The sequence below is a fragment of the Rattus norvegicus genome, chromosome 6, assembly GCF_036323735.1.
Source record: "Rattus norvegicus strain BN/NHsdMcwi chromosome 6, GRCr8, whole genome shotgun sequence".
Lineage (NCBI taxonomy): Eukaryota > Metazoa > Chordata > Mammalia > Rodentia > Muridae > Rattus > Rattus norvegicus.
Window position 1 is genome coordinate 41226424 of NC_086024.1, and position 18457 is coordinate 41244880.

The 18457-nt window shown below is 44.6% G+C and overlaps 1 long non-coding RNA gene and 1 pseudogene across 2 annotated transcripts in view; one reads left to right on the top strand and one right to left on the bottom strand.

Annotated features, from left to right (window-relative positions):
* Positions 1 to 18457, top strand: part of LOC134479117 (uncharacterized) — a 44394-nt gene that overhangs the window by 13228 nt on the left and 12709 nt on the right. The window contains exon 2 of one of the 2 annotated variants that reach the window (XR_010052217.1): positions 13525 to 13669. This is a non-coding gene — a long non-coding RNA (uncharacterized LOC134479117). The remainder of the gene's footprint in view (positions 1 to 13524; positions 13670 to 18457) is intronic. The other variant, XR_010052218.1, reaches the window with a different exon arrangement.
* Rpl27a-ps14 (ribosomal protein L27a, pseudogene 14) lies at positions 3805 to 4285 on the bottom strand (annotated as a pseudogene).

Below are 18457 nucleotides of genomic sequence, written 5' to 3' on the forward strand. Positions count from 1 at the left end.
GACGGCAGATGCTGCCAGTCTCACTCTTGGACTTCCACCAGCATGCCGGTCAAGGAGAGCTCAGACAACAGGCATTTCTAGAACCATTTGTGTCCCCAGCAAGAGAGAACACCCAGGTAAGCTCTGTCTCATGGGCACAGATACTCAGCAAGGTCCCGGGATGCTTTGGTTCCTGCAACTCTCTTGCTTCCCTCTGGAGTGTAGACAATTTTCAAATTTCAAAGGCTTCTTAAACGGCTTAGGAAAGGACCACAGCTAATGAGAAAGGAAGAGTCTGACTTCCAACCAAGCAGACGGGGATCATCTGTCTGGAAGATTCCCTCAGAGCCAGTAGAAACAGGTGTCTGCTGCAGTTTGAAGGCCTGGAAGGAGGTGGCTCCCAGACAATGGGAACACTTGCCCACCCACGCCCCGGAAAGTCTGCCTCAGACAGGTTCCTGCAGGAGCCTGCAAAAATGTTTCCCTCCCTTTACCACCCACTTCCTTTCTAGCCTCCCCAGGATCCTCCCTCAGCCCTCCTGGGAGTCAGGAATGAGATCCTTCTCTGTCTCTATGTGCCAAGGGCTCTGCTTAAACTCTCTAGCTCCCCACTTACAGCTCCCATGGAAGCACATTTTCATTAAACTGTTCCAGCCAGCGTCTCTTTCATTACAAATTAGCTATTCCATCCATAAGCGATGAAAATAGACAAATGAGCCCTTGAACCAGGTCAGTGGCGTTGGAGTATTTCCACCACACAGCTGCCTGAGCAATTTGCCTCATCACCTGTAACATTCAGAGCGACCTTGCCTGAGCTAAGTCTCTCTGTCAATCTCCAGTCTGCTCCCCAGACTAATCCTCGCCCTGCTCGCCCACCTGAGTGCTTCTGGCCGCCTCGGATGCACAGCCACATGCCACAGAACAACCCTACTCACTCCCATCTGTTGTCACCAGCCAGGCTGTAAGTGTCATGGGAGCAAGAGCCAGGCCATAAGCGCCCCGTCCCCCTCTCACACAGATAGACTATCAACAGACATCTCCAGTTGCTGAGAAATAGCATCCAACAAGTCACTCAGCTTTCTAGGAAAGGTCTTGTATGGCTACAGCCTAGAAGACTCTGAACAGGGAGCTGGGGCGGGGATGAGTCAGGCTGTGAAGTGCTTGCCTTCAATCCCTGAAAACCACACAAAACAAGCCAAGCATTGGGGTGCAAATCTGTAATCCCAGCACTCAGGAGGCAGAGATAGGCAGACAGATCCCTAGGACTCACTGGCCAGCCAGCCTTGCCTACTGGGTAAGATCCAAGCCAGTGAGAGATCCTCTCTCAAGCAAAACCAAATTGTACATCATCTGAGGAAAGAGAGCTAAAGTTGTCCCCTGGCCACCACATAGGCACACACACACTCACACACACACACACACACACACACACACACACACACACACACGTGTAAACATGTGCACCTGTACATGCATGCACACCATAAACAGAGAAAGAAAATAGAGAATAGATGCTATATAACGACTATATCTACTAACTTATTTTTTTTAAAAATGCATCTTACTATCCAAAAATACACGTTAATGATTCCTTGGCTACAGTTTCAGAATCTTAAAAACCTCAAGGTTGGAGGCAGGAGCAGAAAAGTGAAGCACATTTGGCAACAAGACCTGATTTGAGCTACAGTCACTTACAAAACACTGGCAGCACTTAATCTGTGTAAACATTAGGTCTCACTTTGCAGAGTTGTATGTTTGGCTGCAAAAAATATTAAGGTATTAATTACAAGATGCTCCCGGGATCCTGCTGGGGGTGTTACATAATCAATGTGCAGCAAGTGAATATTTCTTTTTCTAAAATGCAAACGCTTCTAAATTTGAAGCCATTTGGCTTGAGTGGCTTTACATAAGGGATTACAGCGATGTGCCTCTAACATGCCTGAGGTGTCAAAAGTTCTTGTAGGTGAAGGGTTATATTCTGAACTCTCTCTCTCTTTCTCTCTCTCTCTCTCTCTCTCTCTCTCTCACACACACACACACACACACACACACACACACACACACACACACTCACACACAGAGGGGATTTCCCACAATTCTTTGCCTCTGTTTCTCTGTCGAAGAATATATATCCCTATCCTTTCCAGTAGGTTTTGAGTAGCTTCCTGAAGGATATTCTCTGCTCCATTGGCCAAGCCTAGGTAGAGTGTGCCAGTTTTTCATGACTGTGAAAAAAAATGTCTGAGCAAAGCTGCTTCAAGGAAGAGAGATGCATTTTGGCTCATGGTTTTAGAGCATTTAGTCTGTCTTGTAGAGAGCCAACAGTTCACAGTGGGTCAGACACAGAGACAGAAAGGAGAGGCTTGGAACAAGATAAATCCCAGTGAACTATTTGCCCCGGCTGAACCCCACCTCCTAAAGCTTCTAGATTCTACCTAAATGTCCTTAAGCTATGAGCCTGTGACACAGCACAGCCAACATACCAGGCAGACACAGGTCTATAGTTCAGAACTATTCTATGCCTCAATAGACAGACACACAGAGACACGTGTGCGCACGTGCGCGCGCGCGCACACACACACACATACACAGAGAGAGAGAGAGAGAGAGAGAGAGAATGAGAGAGAGAGAGAGAGAGAGAGAGAGAGAGAGAGAGGCATGCAACAAACAGACAAAGGTAATTTCATAAACTATGTAGGGACCCATGTTCACAGTAATAGTGTTAGAAGTATTTACTACAGGTAAAATGTAGAACAGCCTTTCAGTCCATCGGTAAAGAAAACAGGTAGTCAAATCATATAAATGCAAAAGATTATTAACCAGCTATGAAGAAGAATGGAATACTGATAGATATTATAGCATAAATGCATCTTGAAAACTACTGTTGAGTAAAGGAAATCAGACATGAACTAGCTCACGATTCATGATTCCGATAAATGAAACTTTAAAGCTAGAGAAATTCAAAGAGATGGATCTCAGATCAGTAATGCTAGAGGGTAAAGAAGGGAAACAGAGGCCAACTGTTTAGCAAGGGTTGGGTCTCTCTTTGGGGTGATGAAGACATTTAGTTCCAATTAAACAGTGGTTGTGGTCCTACAACAGTGCCTGCACAAAAATCACAGATGTGTTTGCTTTTCTGAAGTTAATATCACATCCATGTCTCTTTAATTTTAAAAGGGAGATGGAGAAAAATAAAGAGTGGCCAGTTCTGGGACCTCGCAATACTCTATAAGTGACCAAGAATGGTCATAGGCAGCAAGGACGGACCAAAGGTAACTGGAATGTCTGGCTATCTCCTCTATCTTGTAAAGCCTAGATCACAAGTCTAAGGTCTGTGATCTGATTGATCATTGTCCCATGATGCAACATGTCGGAAAGTTGGACACACCAGTTTTCATGATCCACCTATCACTTCCACACAGGTAGGTGCTAATTGTCCAGTAGTGAGAAGGTTCTAGGCAGTTTCTTTCCCACATGGCTGACTGTGGCATCTGCTGTGGTCATTAGGGTTGTGGGATGCTGATGTGATACAGCAGTGGCCTTGGGAACAACAGAGAGTCACTGATGTCCCTGAAGTTCTGAGTAATGCCGACACTGGGCACACATGCCAGGTGATGACAGCATGGCTAGAGAACCCAGGCCAGGCAGAAGTGCCAAAGACCATGTGGGAGAGGGTGAGTCTGTAGATATAGTGAGGACTCTTTGTGCTTAAAACTTTGTATTACTATTCAAGGACAAGGAACTGGCCACTGGAGCCTGCATCGTTCCAGACCAAGACAACAGACTTGGTTTGTTGTTGTTGTTTTGTTTTGTTTTGTTTTGCTTGAAAATGTTAGTATTTAATTAACCTCTAAGCCACCAGAACACAGGCACCTCCAATACCATTAGTCTTCTCTTCAGCTGAAGAAGACTTTGCCCTCACAATGAGGGATTCCTTGGAGCTTCCCTTCCCCAGAACTTTGTAGTAGCCTGATCGAACATCAGTGATGGGAACAGCTCCAGTCCTGTTTTTTACAGCATTGACCCGTGTCTGCTCACTGATCAACGTCCATGATTTATCCAGGTTGACAGTTGGGCAGAATCTCTGGTTCCTCTTCAAGTGGTAACGCCTCCTCCTAACTTTCCTGAAGTAACCTGGATGGTATTTGTCAAAGTCGATCCTGTGGTGACGCGTGCCTCCAGCATTCCTGCAGCCTCCTGGGTGCATGTAGTGCTTACTGATGTGACCGTGGCCCTGGCTCACGTGGCCCCAGAGATTCTGGGTTTTCCTTAGTCTGGATGGCATGGCGGTGGCAGAAAAGAAAGAAGGAGGACATCAGATTTGTAACGAGGACAGCCACAAAGGAGAATTTGGCATTTGGTGACCTGAAATGAACTGTCCTAGAAGTCAGACTTAAGGGCAATGGGATCTGAAAAGCAAAGGAGAAAGTCAGAAACAGATAACTGGAAAAAAACCATAGCTCTTTCCTTGACCTTAAAATAGATTCTGTGAATGTCCACATGTTCATATGGATAGATCACTCTCGGGTGTAATGCCTCAGGACTGCTATCCGTCATCCACCTTAGTCTGTTTTGAGACATAGTCTCTTATTTTTTTTACCTGAGTTTCTGATTCCTCTAGGTTAGCAGGATCGCCTGAGATCCATTTGGCTCTGCCTCTCCAGTATGGGGATTAAGAGCACAGGCGACTACCATGCCCATTTAATTTTCAGGCATTCTTGGGGAACACACTTAAGTCTTCGTGTTTGCACTGCAAGCACTTTACCCATCTACCATCTTTCTCTCTCTCCCTACAATTAGCAAGAAGAAGCGAGATCTCATTGTGCGAATAAAGGTACCCTCAATGACAAGCCAGTCACAGTCTTCAGAAGTCTCAGCTAAGTCAATCGGATGACTGCCATAGGAGTTTCCTTCCACACCTGCAGGGGATGTGGAGAACAGCTTGAGGGGTGCCCAGGGAAGCTTTGAAGGAAACCTCCCATCCTCAGAGAAGCATAACGCTGATTTCACAGGATCTGAGAGATGGAGAGAGGAGAGGGTGGGGAATCTTACTAAAGAGAAAAGTACTACAACAACAAAACCAAAAATCCTAACCTGGCTGTCACCCTGGCTCACCTCACAATCAATTCTTCTTCCTCTGTGTCTACTTTGAAGAGCCAGAACAAACATAAAACATCTCTATGTTTCTCTACAAGAAAAATACCTTTTGGTATTTGGTCTCTTTTAGTTTTTTTTTTTCCCCTGTGAAGGAATTATACAATGGCTTGATTGAAAACAAGATAGGCTGCGTATTCGCTCGATGCAGTGGAAGGAATGTTAGCTTATCTCATAGGCTAAGTGCTTCTGTATCACTCAGTCAAAAACAGTATTTTCTACATAGGTTTATTCCTGATAGCTTAAAGAATTCAGAACACAGTGTAGTGTCTTACTATGTATCATGTCCCCATAACATCAGCTGGAGTATGCTTTTGATATAAGATGTTTCATTGGTGGAAGCATTCGAAAGTCGGTTTATAGAGCAAGAACTCAGTATCAGCTGCTAAGGAGACTAATACTTTTCCCCATTAGAAAATATGGCTAGCACAAAAATGCCAGAGAGCATGTGGAACAGGGCAGAAGTTTTGTAAACCTGTTGTCAATTGCCAAGGTGAGTGAACAGAAAGTCCTGAATGGCATGAACAGCTAGGATTTGGGAACCGTCAGTCTCTCTCACACACGTGAAAGAAGGCCAGTTCATGTAGCATGCTAAGTACCAAAGAAAGGCAATGTCAAAACCAGAATACTAAGGGCTAGGGAGATGGCTGTGTGGATATGAGCAGTAACCACTGATGGGCACTGTTCTAAGAGCCAAGCATTGGTGAAGAGGTCCCAGTTCCCCCATGTTATACAGGAAACATCCAAGGTACAGCCTCCTGATACTCTGTGTGCAGTGTTTGCAGACTTAGGCTCCAAAGCCCATGAAGGCAGCCTGCTCATCCACCCTCCCTCCTGTATGCACTTTCTTCCTCATGGAGCTTTCTCTGTCCTCACCAGAGTTCCTAGATACTCATACTCTCGAGCTAGGAAGCCAAGCCCAGAGAAGTTCTGTGACTGTCCTGTCCTGCTGGAGGAGTGCAATGGGAAGGACATTGGTCACCATGGTGTCTTATCCATAGCTCACTGTCTTTCCCCCCCCCTGTGAAAGCGTTCATGGTCTCAGGAGATTCTGACCCTAATTTCTGCCAGGGGAAGCAAGGGAGAGATGAAGCAGCTGCTGGAAGACTCCTCTCCTCCGTGCATAAGAGAGACATACTGGGCAAGGGCCCCTTCAGAGGGAAACTTAGCATGTTGTGCACTGGGCTCAGGCTCCAAGGCCTAAGGACTCCAGAGCGACAGAAACGTTCCTACTTCAGGTTGCTCAGAGCTCTTTCCACTGTGGACATAAGCTCAGAGAGGCAAGAAGAGACTAAGAGCAAGAAGGGGAAGCGAGTGAAATGAAGAGGAAGTGGGGAAGGGGAAAGGAGTTCTGAAAGGTAAGAGAGAAAATCTGTTAAAACTGTAATCGCAGCTACCCAGGAAGCTGCGGGACGCAGATCGCAAGTTTAAGGCCCACCTGGGCAACAGAGCAAGACTGTCTCAAAATAAAAGTTTAGACAATTAGGTTGTAGCATAGTGCTAGAGTGCCGGCATGGCATGTGTAAGACCTGAACTCAATCCTCATCCCTCTGACCCCAAAATGGCTGCTATTATTTTGGTAAGCATATTATTCCCTCTGGGAACTGACTTAGAGGGAATGATGACTTTCAAGTTTCTCGCACACATTCTTCCTCTGAAATCCCATTTCTGGATTCAGTACCTCCCCTGCTTACTTTTAAGGTAAGAGATGGGCAAACCATTAGAGCACCTGAAGAAAAGGTTGGTAACCTTTTCTAACCAAAACCATTGGTAACCTTATGGGCAGAAACTCGAATTTTGGGGTAAATTTCCCAAGGACACTGGGGGGTAATATAGTCATTACTAGGTGGATTTTTAACGCACTGATTTTTATCCCCAAAAAATGGGAAATAATGAAAATAGTTCATTTTGGAAAAAAAGGTGCATTTACAGTTTGAATACTGTGACAATTATTGCCTTACGCTACTTCCTCCCTACCCCCAAGAAGCCAGACTTGGCATGCTTCATTCACAAGAAATTCTTGCCAGGGGTTATATACTGTGGAGAAGGCTTAAGAGACTGCTGGCTGCATATTGCAAGCAATAGAGTACTAGGAACAGTGGTTCTCAACCTTCCTAAAGCTGACCCTTTACTGCAATTTCTCATGCTGTGGTGACCCCAACTATAAAATTATTTCTTTGTTAGCCGGTCAGTGGTTAATCCCAGCACTCAAGAGGCAGAAGCAAGCAGGTCTCTGAGTTCAAAGGCAGCCTGGTCTATAGAAGTCTGGGACAAGCCAGGTTGTTACACAGAGACACCTGTCTCAAAAGTTCGTTTTGTTGTTATTGCTTCTTCATAACTGTAACTTTCCTAGTTATGAATTGTAATATAATGCAAAATATCTGGTATTCGACCTCCGAAGGGATCAAAACCTGTAGCTCGGGCTTAAAGCTTTGCAAGAGAGAAACAAAATTTGAAGCAGCAAAGGAATTGTTCCCAGAATTATCAGTAGGCTGTGCAACTCGAACTCAGAGCCAGTAATTTGCAGTCTAATTTGCACATTTCCCAAATGAGTGTTGTTGTCCAAGGGTGTGGTTTGGGAAGAAATAGGATAGTGTATTTTTAAGAAGAGACATTGGTGCGGTGCTTGTTGAGGGGTGAACGAGGCCCCAAGCTCCATCCTCAGCACCACCAACCTCAACAACAAGAATAATCACAATCGCAGGAAGGTTGTCAACTGCTAGCAAAGTCTTCCTTTCATTGAAGCAAAACAAAAAGGAAGCAAGCATTACAGAAGGTGAATTTTGCTGTTCAAACACGTCCAGCCCAAGGCCTTGTTTGTCCCCTGTGTTTGGGCAGTGGATGGGTACTCAGCAAGCCCAAGCTTTTGGCATTTCTATTTGAGAATGTGGGGTGAGTTTATTGGGTTAAAATCGGCTTTGTTTGGGTTTGCACCGCCCTTGTTCCCCGGGAGCCCCACATGGGGCGCCAACATGGCCTGGAAGAGGGGCATGTCAAGTGCCCCCCACCTCGCATTGTTGTTGCGCAGTGAACTGGAGTCTCCGAGGGGAAGGGGGAAAAAAGGAATTCCACACTTCCATCCTGACTGGGATTCTCCTTTTCTTCAGCTGCTCCAAGCCGCAGTAATCCGTATTCACCGCGCCCAGCCCCGGGTTCTCTGGAGTTCTCGGGCTCTCTGTCATTGTAGTCTTATCTGCGCCTGCTTCTTCCAATGGCGCTTCTTGGGAGCTCTTTCACAGAAAAGGGGTTGGGGGAGGCAGCTCCATAATGGCCGGCGTGGCCCCTTTCTTCTCTCTCTCCCTCTCTCTTTCTCTCACTCTTTTCTTAAGCTTTCCAAGGGAGCCGGGCTATTTAATCTTCCTGAGCTGTTCAAGATGTCACTTACCTCTGATGGTGGGGACAAAGGAAATACTTCCACAGTGAATGCCCGGCAGAGCTGAATGCCTCAGGCTGCTTTGAAGAGGGTTCTTGGAAGTCTGTTTCGGAGAGTGGCCTGAGCACCGATCTTTTTGTGCTGTGGCCTGCGTGCCTCCCAGCCAGCCTCACTAGAGGCATTTAGCATAAAGGACAGTGAAGGGCTTTGTCGTCAGAACCCAGTTCAAATCCCAGCTCAGGCTTGGGCAAATCAATCACGTAATTGTCCTGAGCCTCAGTTTCCCCCTCTATGAAGATGAGGGAATGATGGCATCTGTTTCTGCTTTGGTAAAGTACCAGTGTGAAAAGTTCCCACGTGAGCTTGGGAGAACAGAATGCTTATTGGAAGGTACACATTCCTTCTACTTCCCTCCCCGGGAGTCTACGGTGTAATTAAGTGATTGATTATGTAAGTTCCTGGCAACGAGTGGGCTAGCCTGTGGAATTTTGGAAAGGACCACGATGTTTCATTAATGAATGAATGAGTGTAGGAGTCAAAGGCTCACAACCTTTGCCACCTTTGACCTCTCTCCCACATCGAATATGTCACTGAGCCTTGTTGGTTCTGCATGGGACAAGCCTGTGTACTGCTGCACCACACCAGGCAGGCCAGAGCCTCAAAAGATCCCCTCATGGAACATATGAGAGGGTAGCCTGCTGCTCCAGGATATGGTGTTTCCCATTACCTACAGGGTGAAAGGCAGATCTTTACCTCACTGTGAAAGTCTTTGAAGATCTGCTCATTCCTCCTGCCTCTCACCTCCCCCTTCCATAAACCCTGCACTTCAGCCAGGAGGTCCTATGCCCACAGCGTCCGAGACTTTCCTTCCCACCAATGGGCACTCAAACGTTGTCATCTTTTCATGCCCACTTCTTCCTTGTACCCCAGCCCTCCCTCCTGTGATTTGATTCCACTCATGGCTCCCTGAGGAAGAGATTCAAGACTCTGAGGTGTAAATGCCACTGTTCGTGGCCTTGAACTGGACGTCATTCATTGGGTGCCTACATTCCTCTTCTTGCTTATAGATGCCCCCACCCAACTCGCTGAAGCAGTCTGAGGTGCCCGCTCACATTTACACATCCTGGTGCCCTCACTGTGAAGGCAAATTCAAACTCTAAGATACTGAACTGCGGAATAGAACACTTCCTGTCTACTCTGTGCTTAGCAATTGCTTGTCACACATTTTGCAGGACACGGCCCCTATTCCCATTCTTCGGGTGTCAAAACTGAGAGCCAGACAGATGAGTCCAACTAGACTCAAGCCAGGCAAAGAGAATCTAATGCACTCCCCACCTTCAAAGCAAATCCTTACCCAAAGTCAAATAAGGAGACTTTGATGTAACTGAAATAACCACTGTCGTATTTTATTGCTTGGGAACAATACCCACCTAGGTAAATGCCCCCAGGCCAGTCTGAGGACCGCCCCAGTCCCCCACTAACCTGGGTGGTGTGCTTCTTACACTCTGTATATGAAATATACACCACACACCTTCTCCGTGGCCCTGCATGCAGCCAGGGCCAACAGACCCTTCCCGAGCAGTGTACAACTTTTCATTTCCCATATCAATCATGAGAACAAGTTGAAGTTCAGATAAAGGCAGCTTGGTTTCCCCTAATTGTTCAGGATTTAGACTGACTGTTTGCACTGCAGACTGCGGCCACTGGGTTCCCGGCGGGGGGCTGTGGCCAGCTCTTTCTCTAACAAACCCGTGTTCATGCGTCCATTCAGATCCATCACCCTGAGATAAACTGTGAATATTGCCCTTTGTCGCCGCTGCATTCTTCCCGGCATTGTGGGGGCACTATTTACGGATTTAAAGGTTCATTTGCACAATTCTTTTGTCAGCAGCCTGGGCCGCAGAATGGCGAAGCGAGGGCTACCTCTCCTTTCTGGGTTACTGCCCCAGCTCTCTCTGAGCAGAATGGACATGCCTGCCCTGGACTTAGCATGAAGAATGTCATTTCGAAAATTACATTTTTTAAATGACCTGCCTGCTTCCGTGACCAGGGAGGGGTCACCAGTTCACAGAGGGCAGGGCAGGATTTAGGTGTTACCCCTACCCCTTTTCTATCAGGAGTCTTTAGAAAAAGTACAGAGTTTAATGTGGTGAGCTATACAGAAGGGCATCATGACTATACCCTGGAGTGAACACTTCATGATGCAGGCTCTCTGCTCCACCCTTCTTGGGCTTTATGCTTTTAAATTAATCTCACTAGTCTTTCTATTAATTAATTAATTTATTTATTTATTTATTTTTGCAGAGAAGGAAACTGAATCTTTGAGAGTTGGGGGTTCACACAACAAGAAAGAGGTAGAGCGGAACTTCCAATCTAGGGCATTCTGATTCCTACCTGGGAGCTCACACTGTCCCCTGCTATTTCCTAAGTTTTCCATCTAAGAACCCAAGGCTTCTAAATAAAGCAGTAGGATTTGAACCAGAAACAATGCAACCAGGAGATGCGTGTGGCCAGCTTGCAGAGAACATAAGCGTGCTATTGTCTCTGTGACTCCCGCAGCTCTGAGACCTCCCTCAGGAGCCTCCTCCTCCTCTGGGATCTTACTCCATTTTCACTGCCTGGGAGAGCTCTGGAAAGGCATTCTGTCCCCTTTGTGGTGACTCCTAATTACAAGCTCTGTCTGCTTCCCCCCTAGAGTGTAGGCCCCCTGAGGATAGGCTTGATCTTCCCTCTCTGGGTTTCCAGTGACCAGCTTCAACCCGGGATCGCATACACACAGAGAACGCACATTGGAGATGAATGGGTGAATGGCTTTTGTGCAATATAAGGCAGACATCTCCTGAGACTCTCATTGAGAAAATAATGTTGGGTATGGGTGGCCACAGATCATACAGCTGCTGGAAAAGGGAGCAAACCAAGAGGTCCAGAACATTCTTTGAGTCTGTGGGCTTATTTGGAAAAGATGGAAGGGAAAAACAAACTTGAAAAAAAAAAAGAAGAAAATTAAAGAATATATTTTTTTTTACCCAGAGCCTCAGGAGGTACTAATCTGACTTACGGTAAACTTGCTTTTACCTCCTTGGTGATTCTATCCCAAACTTCGTCTTATTCACAGTGCAGCATGAACCACATAGGTATCTCTCCTTCATAATAGTGGCTGGAAGGAAAAAAAAGAAGCGTAAAAGATGAAGTGAGGGAGCGTGGGGGTTGGAACTGGAAAACACAAAGGGCAAGCTGTTGTCTTTTTTAAAAACTGAACCACAGAAATGTTATTTGTGAAACTGTGATAGAGAATCACTATATTTTTAAAGTGTGTGAGTTTGTAGTGTGTGTCTAGTATGTATACAGTATGTGTGTATGGAGTGTCTAGGGGTAGTATGTGTGTATGGGTAGTATGTATAGTATGTATGTGTGTATGGGTAGTATGTATAGTGTGTATGTGTGTGTGTGGTATGTGTGTATGTGTAGTGTATATAGTATGTGTAGTGTGCATAGTGTATGTTTGTAGTATGTGTGCATATGTAATGTGTATGTAGTAGTATATGTGGGTAGTATATGTGGTGAGTATGTATAATGGAAAGGTGTGTAGTGTTTGGATAGTAGGTATGTACAGTCTATATGTATTGTGTGTATGTAATGTGTGGATAGTGTGTGTAGAGTGTATGTGTAGTGTGTATGTAGTATGTTTGTATAGTATGTGGACATATGTATATAAAATGTTTGTAGTGTTTCTGTTTGTAGTGTTTTGTGTAGTGTGTATAGTGTGTTTGTATGTAACGTGTATGGGTAGTGCATGTGCAGTTGTAAGTAGTGTTTGTATAGTATGTATGTAGTGTGTATATAATATATATGGGTAGTGTGTATGTATGCATGGCATATTGTAGTGTGTGTATACTATCTATGATATATATGCATATAGTATGTGGGGGTAGTGTGTACAAAGTAGATGTGCAGTATGTGGTGTGTTTGGTAATGTATTATATGTATTTATGTAGTGTGTATTAATATTCATGTGTAGTCTGTGATATATTTGTATGGTGTGTGTAATACGTATGAGGTAGTATGTAGAGGTAACATATGTAGAATGTATGTATAGTGTGTATGTAGTATGCTTGTAGAGTGTGTGTGCAGTATGTTCGTGTAGCAAGGTGTAGTATATGTAGTATGTGTGTATAGTATGTGTGGGTAGTATTTATATATGTAGTGTGTGTATTACTGTTTATATATGTATATGTGGTATGTTTATGTGGTATTAGGGGTGTATCTGTGGTATGTGTGTATGGGGTGTAGTATATATATGTATATATAGTATGTAGTATATATATGGAGTGTGTATGTACTGTGTATATGTAGTATGCATATAGTATGTGTATGTAGTATGTGTGTATGATGTATAGTATATATGCAGTATGTTTGGTGTGTGTACAATATGTATGTGGTATGTGTAGCATATTTGTTTGTAGTATTTGTATATGTAGTACAAGTATGTGTTGTGTGTATATGTGCTGTGTGTGTGTGTGTGTGTGTGTGTGTGTGTGTGTGTGTGTATGAACACGTGAAGATCAGAGGAGAACTTCCCAGAGATCTCTAAGTTCTCATATTTCTCCCTGAGGCAGGGTCTCTGTTATTTGCCACTGAACAGTGTATTCTAGCCCAGCTGGCTCACAAGCTTCCTGACAATTCTGTCTCTGCTTCCCATTTTGCCCTAGGGTTTCTGGGATTACAAATATGTACTACGGCATCCTGCTTTTTATATGAATTCTAGAACTAAATCAAGCCAGCAGGCTTTCTGGACAAGTATGTTTATATACTGAGCCATCCTTCTGGCCCAAGAACTGCTGCATCTTCCAAGTCTCAGAGAATTTGAAAATGAATAATACTGTGTAAGATTACACAGTAGAGTACTGTATTCAATGCTAACTAGATGCAAAGGACATTTTTAGGATCCTGTTATTGCTTTTGGACAAAGGTTAAGAGTGCACATCATTCTTAAAGGTTGTTCTCACTTTGCTTTGCAGGTCCCTGTGGGGTCTTCTCTCTGGCCTAAAACAGTGACTAACAGTGTTCTACAGTACATAGGAAATGCACCATTTTCAAGAATATGCTGAACCTGAAATATAGACACAGTTCTGTATAAAAGAATGTTGACTGAGAAGACTATTGGTAGGTAAAGGTGCTTAGTACACAAACGTGAAGATGTGAGTTCAAACCCCAGTATCCATGTAAAATGCTGGGATTGACTACACACATGCTTCAACCTCAGTATTGCAGAGGCATAAAAATAGGAAAGTCAGTGGAGCTTGCGGGCTACCAGCCTAGCTCCAAGTTCATGAGAGACCCTTTATCAAAGGACTAATGTGGAGGGTGATAGAGCAGGATGCTCAGTGCCCACCATTGGCCTCCATATCCCACTTTTAAAGGAAAATTAACTTGTCTATTCTTTCACAATTTCCAACACAAATGAAAGGTCCTTTAATTGTACCTTCCCCATTACCTTTCGTATCTCACCCCTTCCCTTGACTTGAACAAGCTGACCTTCAACAAGTCCCCTTCCTGCTTCATATTTTATGTTTGTTTTGTTTCCTTTTGTGACCCACTGCCTTTAATTGGGGCTAGTAGTGAGCTATTTACTTAAGCAAGGGCAACTTACTAGTAGCTACATACTAAAGACTATGACCCTGCTCTCCCAACCAACCACTAACTACAGTTCTTCTCTCAGGAGTGGAGCCATATTAACTCCTCCCCAATCAGTGAGGAAATGTTAATGGGTCCAGACTTATGAAGGTAACATACATGTAGTCACTGTTGCTGTGGGTCCGTGGGTACAATGGACTGTCATGTCCAGAAGACAGCATTTGCATCATTCCTTCCCATCTTCCAGATTTTACATTGTTTGTACATCCTCTCCCTCCATGTACCCTAACCTCTGGAGTGGAGGAATAAAGATTTAGGGCTCAACAGCTGTCCCAATGAATGTCTCAATCATCACTTAAGTAGCACTTTGAATAGCTATGAATCTCTTCATTTACTGTTATCACTGCAAACTATGCTACCTTGACTAAAACTAAGAGCAACACTGATCTGTGGATATTAACATAAATATTTACAAGGTATGTTTTGATAATGTGTCCATATAGCAAAACAACAGGTTTCCCCATAGGGCCTATGACCACCCCAGACACAAGTTTTTGACCAGGTTTTATAGTTCCAGGTATGAATTCTCCTCTGTGGAGCAGGCCTCAAATTTATTCAGAAAGCAATTGGTTATCCCCAAAACAGTGATGTCACTATTGTAACACTGGGCATCTATTGCCTGGTAAGTTGGTGTTCTAGTACCCAGAATTCCCAGAAAGGTCAGACTATAGATTTCTAATAATTTTTCTCTCCCATCAGCCTGCATAGCAGCTTCTTGGGTTAGATTATATAACCTTATTTATAAAGAATTTCATATATAGATATAGGTATATAGATATTGGTGCTATGGTGTCAGTTCAGAAAAAAAACAGAATACATAAACCCATCAATAAAAAGTATCAGAGCTCAACATGGGGCTCAGAATTAAGAGCAGTTGTTGCTCTTGCAAAAGAACTGGGATTTGTTCCTAGCACCCAAATGGCAGCCCACGAACATCTGAAACTGCAGTCTGGGCAATCTAATGGCCTCTTCTGATGTCTAAGTGTGTCAGATACACATATGATAGATATGCAGACAAAACACTCAGACACAGTAAGTAAAATAAATCTTTTAAAAAGTATAAACATACTCACGGGCATGTATACATTCATATAAAGTTGTCACTGGCAACGATGGCCCTCTGTCAGGCTGAGCTGCTGCTTTTGTTTGGGTCTGGAAAGTTCCCTGAAGGCCCATGGGTTAGAACAATGGTTCTCCAGATGGGGGTCATGATCCCCTTTGGGGGGGGGGGAGTCGAATGGTTCTGTTCTTTGCCATTGTACTTATTACATTAGTTTGCTCATCGCATTTTTAATGAGCACCTATGATGTACAAGATACTCCACATCACTAGGGCCTGGTATGAGAAAGGCAGCCTTGGCCTTGGCCCACCTCTTCTGAGGTGCTTACACTCCTCAGCCAGTGTTATGGGAGATGGATAGAATCAGTTACTCACAGAGATGACAGTGGATGCAACAAGACAGAAGTAAGGAAATTCTAGTTGACCATCATAGAGTGGTAGGATGTATAAGGAGTATTGAGAAGGTTCCAGAACATGCCATGAGTTCGTGATGTTTATGTTAAAGACTGTAAAGAGAAAGGGGTCACCATCCCATGGGATGTAATACTGTGACTTCGTTAGCCTTCTCACATGCCACCAGAAAGCTGGGAAAGGCCAGGTGGCTGACTTTACATGAAGGGCTATCATGGGAGAAGACAGATTCACCTTAGTCCTGGCTCCGGAAGTTGATCCTGGCTATATGGAAAGCCTTGTCTTAGGATTTCTACTGAAACACCAAGACCAAGGCAACTCAGGGAGAAAGGGGTTTACTTTAGTTTGCACTTCCATATCCTAGTCCATCACTGAGGAAGTCAGGGCAGGAATTCAAACAGGGCAGGAACCTGGAGGCAGGAGCTGATGCAGAGGTCATAGAGGAGAGGTTTCCAGTCCATAGCTTGCTCAGCCTGCTTTCTTGCAGAACCCAGTTCCACCAACCAAGGGGTGGCACAATGGCCTGGGCCCTTTCCCATCAATCACTAATTAAGGAAATGCCCTCCTAAGCTTGCATACAACCAGATATTGAGGGACATTTTCTTTTTTTTTTTAATTTTTTATGTATATATGATGAGTACACTGTAGCTGTCCTCAGACACACCAGAAGAGGGCATCAGATCTCATTACAGATGGTTGTGAGCCACCATGTGGTTGCTGGGAATTGAACTCAGGACCTCTGGAAGCACAGTCGGTGCTCTTAACCACTGAGCCATCGCTCCAGCCCCGAGGGACATTTTCTTAATTAAGGTTCCTACCTCTCAGATGACCTAGCCTATGTCAAGTTGACACAAACCTATTCAGTACACTCCTTTAATCTGCTTCCTGAAGATTAAATTATTAGAGTTACTTATAGTATGGGTTCTGGGGTTTTCCCTCAGTTGTCTAGGCCTATCACCGTGTATCATGGTGGAGTAAATGGGAAGAAAATCTACTTACTTCATAGCCAAGTAGCTAAGAGAAAGGAGGGAATGAAACCCAACGCCCTACATCTCCTGGAAAGCCATGCCCTTAATGACACGAAGACATCCAGAGGCACCAGAGACTAAGAATTAAGCCTCTAACCCAATGGTTGTCAACCATAAAATTATTTTTGTTGCTACTTCATAACTGTAATTTTGCTACCATTATAAATTGTAATATGAATATATCTGATACGCAGGGTACCTGATATGTGACCCCTGGGAAAAGGTCATTTGACTCCCCCCAAAAGGGCGTCATGGCCCCCAAGTTGAGAACCATTGTTCTAACCTATGGGCCTTTGGGGGACATTCCGGACCCAAACAAGAGCAGCAGTCCACCCCGACAGATGTCAACGCATCTGAGACATTCATCCATCCTGAGGACATCCGTCCGTATGACACACATGCATTGCTCCTTCAGTTGAGTTCGTAGCTCAGGAGCTAGCAGTCTGCCAGCATCTGAGGGAGGCTCGCTGTTAGTTCTTAAGGAGAGCCCTGAGCACAGCAGGGTGGTGCACACCTTGGGCAGCACTTGGGCGGCAGAGGCAGGCAGATCTCTGTGAATTCAAGGCCAGCCTGGTCTATATAGAGAGTCCCATGCCAGCTAGGGCTCTGCACAGTGAGACCTATTTCAAAGAAGGAAGAGGAGGAGGAGGGAGCCTATGAATTGATACTATTTTTTCCCCCAAACAACCCATCTGTCATTCTCCCTCTGGGCAGAAAAAGAAGGTAAGTATGAATCGTAAAAGGATCTCTGCAGCCATATTGGCATCATGAAGAAAACCAACATAGAGATACAAGACAGGAAGATGGAAGGAGACTGAATTTCCACGAACGCTCACGTATGTGCATGTGTGCATGGGAATGCACTAGTGCGTGCATGTAAAATGCATGATTGAAGAAAGTGAGGCAGAAATGTGGCTTAATGAGTTTCACCCTCTTAAATAAGCTGATAATCGTGTTCACAAAAGACTTGAAGGTGGAAAGATGGTGATGTAATTGAAAATAATAGCAGGAAAGGCTGGTCTAAGGAGAGGAATTCCGGAGATGAGGGAATAATCAAACTACAGACAGCTTGGCCGAACCTGAAAACTCCACTTCCATGGGTGAAAACACGTGAAAATGCATGTTACATTACGTGCAAATATAGGACTGTGTCACCTCAAGATACTTAGATATCTGAGGACTTGGGAGTCTTGGGGTTCCTCAAATCAATTTCATAGATACAGAGGGAAATCTGCAGGAGAACCGTAATCAATAAGAAAGGGGCAGAGAAGGAAGTAAAATAAGATGAGAAAGACAACCTCCCCACGATTTAAGACTTCCGGAGGGGATAGAAATGCTGGAATGCACGATGTGATGGAAACCCCAAGTTCAATCATCGGGAAGGGAATGCTGTTCTGTTCTGTGTCGGATACACCTAGCGCTGTGAGTGGGCCACTCCCCTTCCTGTGAGTCGCTGACTGAACTCAGGGGTTGTGAAACTTGCCATGTCCTCAGTGCTCAGGCAGCATCTCTAAGTGTTCTAGACGCAGAGATCCGCAGACAAATGGATCTTTGTTTCCTGTCTTCCGATATAATAGTTTATGCTGTGTGCATTGCCTAGACCATCTAGAAGAATCCAATCAGCTAGGAGAGGGGGGATTCTCTCTGCTTGTATTTCTAAGTATGCCCCCTATTGTATGGCCATGTAACAGAGTATCACAAACTAGGTGAATTAAAACGAAAGAAATTTATTCTGAAATCTAGAAATCCAAAATCAAGC